Genomic DNA, 3228 nt, shown 5'->3' on the forward strand with positions numbered 1-3228 from the left:
CTTTGAAGACTTTCGCTATTGCACGCAGATATTCATATTTATTCTCAAGCAATAGTCATCATGGCGAAGAGGTATTCTTTTGAATCAAAGCTGTTCAGCTGAAGAACCTGCTTGGATGAGCTTCCTGTTTCTTAGTTGTTGAGTCTTTGATTCTTGTTGTCGAGTGGTAACCTAATTTTCCTCTAAAAAACTATGGTTAGGTATATCGTTTTGTTGAAGTCGCTACTTTCTAGACTAAAATTTATAGTCTTTGAGAGTAGTTGTCGTAGTTGAATTGCCAGAGATAAAAGGTACTAGAGTTTATAGTTCCATAGGTTATTGAGTTGTTACCTTTAATTGATCTTAATTTGCTGAAATTTTGAGGCAAATCCTACGTGTCATATTTCATGGGTCTTTCTTCATTTAGCAAGGAGGTTTTGCACGTAAAATCCTCATATTTTTACGTTTTACCGGTGATGGCATGTTTGAGTCTTAAGAACGTGGTTCTTCAATAAGTCAAAAAATCGGGCATACACAATACCCCCTCTTGTGTATCACATATTCTCTAAAATAACAATTGTGTACCAGCTTGAGCCATACCACAAATTGATGAAGGATTATCTCTTCCTCTCCATTACGTACCTTTTCACAATGCGTCGAGTCAATAGGATAACTACCACACACAATAACTACTATAAAATAACCTTGATAATGTATTTATATAAGGGCTAGAAAGTGGATCCAGCTGCAGTTAATGAATCTCTAATGGGCCCTCCCATTACAAACTTCATTTTGTTGATCCTACACTCACTGCCACACTAGACCCACCAATCACATAAAGTACACGACTCAAATTATTACACTTATAATGTCCGACGACATAGAGTTGAGCCTTCAAGTAGGAATAGAATTTGTAACACCCAACTCCTTGTTCTGAGCATTTGCATTTCATTTCATATATTGAACCTTCGTACAAGTCAATACAACCATTTGAGACTTGTTGAGATGGTTTGAATTGGGACCTAATGGACTCGGGTGGATTTGAGCACAATCATAGCAAGTTGAGAAAAATAAAAAAATGCAAACTTATGCTCTGTGCCACACCCTCATAGCACAAGGCAAAGTGCTGGCACAATAGGGGTGCACCGAGCCACCTAAGCCCAAGGCATGTGCACAATGGGCGTGCGGCGCGCGACCTATAATACAAGTATAAAATTGAAAGGTATAAATAGCTTTATTTTGCGAATGTATTTCATTCTTCCTTATTTTAGAATTTCTACCTCGGCTTTGAGAAGTTTTGAATTGAAATTCCCATACTATACAGAAGTAACTATTTCTAACACTCGTTTGAGATTATACTTTGATTATCCATAGATTAGAACCATCACATCATGAATTTGAATGAATTTGCTAGATTGGGGTTTTAGGCATATATAAACCCTCGATCTCATTACTAAATTAATGATTTAAGCACTTAAACGGACTTCAAATGAGAATCTAATCATATTTGGACTCATGAGCTAATGAGTAATCAAATTCTATAGTTTGTACTAGGTTTTGACTGATTTGACAAATGGTTGACTTTTGTTTTATTTTCATTGAAATTGATTTGGCTAGACCTAAAAATATGAAATTGACTCCTTTTATTACATTTGACATCGTCAATCGTTATTTTGCATAGATTCAAATCATTGGAGTTCACTTTGGCGCTTCAAGATTAGGAAGCTTGTCGTTTACGATGTAAGTGAGACTTTACCCTTCGAATTGCTTACGAAGGGCCTATGATTTTAGTATAGCTATCTTGTCTGCGAAGGGCCTATAGTTTTGGTCTAATGGTTCAAGCGATGAGGGCATAGCACACATACATTATTAACTGACGTATTGTATGTTTAAGCGTTATTTTACATGCTATGTTTATTTATATATTGTGTTATTTTTATGCATGCTATTTCGAATACTTTCTCCACAGGGTAAGATGGGGGAGCGGGTCGATAATTTTACTGCCTTTTGGTGACTTTACCACTTATTACTATGTGCAGATCCTTCTACTAATGCTACCGCAAAACTACATTGTTCTTCGTTCAAGAGGTATTTCATACGCGGCTGGGGTGAGCCAACCATAGTATCTTCATAGTGGCTACTATGTTTACTTTCTCTTTTTAGTATTTCAGGTTGAGTCTCTAGTCCCTTGTACTATGAGTCTTATAGATGCTTGTTGATGTTGAATAACGGGTTTGTGCTATAATTTGACTTTTAAGTTGTTAGTTCATTCTGTTTCTTTCAAATTATACTATATATGTTATGATTATAACATGAACGTTGTTATAACATGAACGTTATTGTGGCAGTAGTGACTTAAGAGATTGATTCGTCTAGTTGGTAGTAGCTCGTTAGGTTCCTATCGCGGCCGAAGAAAACGGGTCGTGACAAATTAGATATTTAGAGACTAGATTTATAGTCATATGAGTCATGGAGTAGTAGAGTCTTGTTTACGGTTATGTCGGACCCCACACTAATAAGCGAGAGGAGACAAAGACATATAGAAAAGTTTTCCTTCTTTAATTATTCTCATGTGCTATAGAGCTAGAAGTAGTCTTTCTCGTGATACACGACACTGCAAAACATGTTCGTCAATTCTGTCACTAGTGCTTAGTAATGTTTGCAGGGGGTGTGCAAGAATCCCCCACTAGGTGGGGGTAAGCCTAGAGGACATGCCAGGATATAGAATGCATCCCAGATTTCGAGCACTACTTGCTAAGCTAGAGGAGGTTGTATTAATCTTACTAGACCGACTCGGGGACTCAGTTAACAGAAGTTGAAACTCATAATACTTACAATTAGTTATGCGATAACTATATCCACCCGATTAGCTGTACTTTGTGAATGAGCGCCTCCACGGTCATGAAAAGACAATAACGCCGTAGGAAAAATAAGATTCTCAACATCTTGTGCCACAACAGACAATGAAAGTCCCTTGTAAAAAATGTCCTATCAACAACAAAGACATTTCTCATATGCACAAGTCCCCTAATCTAAGCTCCCTAAGATAAATTTGAAAAAAAAAAAATGGAAAGAAAGAGAGAGAGAGACACTTGAACTTTCAATTACCACCAATCTTCAATGTTGTGTTACTTTCTTCATTTATAGTCATATTAATAATTATCAAATAATTGAGAAAATCAATTTTAAAAAAGGCCTTTTTATCTTACAACTCATCAAAATTCAAAAAACACTCAAAAAAATTCGAAA

At 36.3% G+C, this 3228-nt stretch overlaps 1 long non-coding RNA gene across 1 annotated transcript; it reads left to right on the top strand.

Moving 5' to 3' along the window:
• The first annotated feature begins 785 nt into the window (after positions 1-785).
• On the top strand, positions 786-2292 carry LOC132035792 (uncharacterized). Its single transcript, XR_009409433.1, has 3 exons — positions 786-1201; positions 1661-1719; positions 2019-2292. It is a non-coding gene; the product is annotated as an uncharacterized LOC132035792 (long non-coding RNA).
• The last annotated feature ends 936 nt before the right edge of the window (positions 2293-3228 follow it).

The sequence above is a fragment of the Lycium ferocissimum genome, chromosome 11 (genome assembly GCF_029784015.1).
Source record: "Lycium ferocissimum isolate CSIRO_LF1 chromosome 11, AGI_CSIRO_Lferr_CH_V1, whole genome shotgun sequence".
NCBI lineage: Eukaryota > Viridiplantae > Streptophyta > Magnoliopsida > Solanales > Solanaceae > Lycium > Lycium ferocissimum.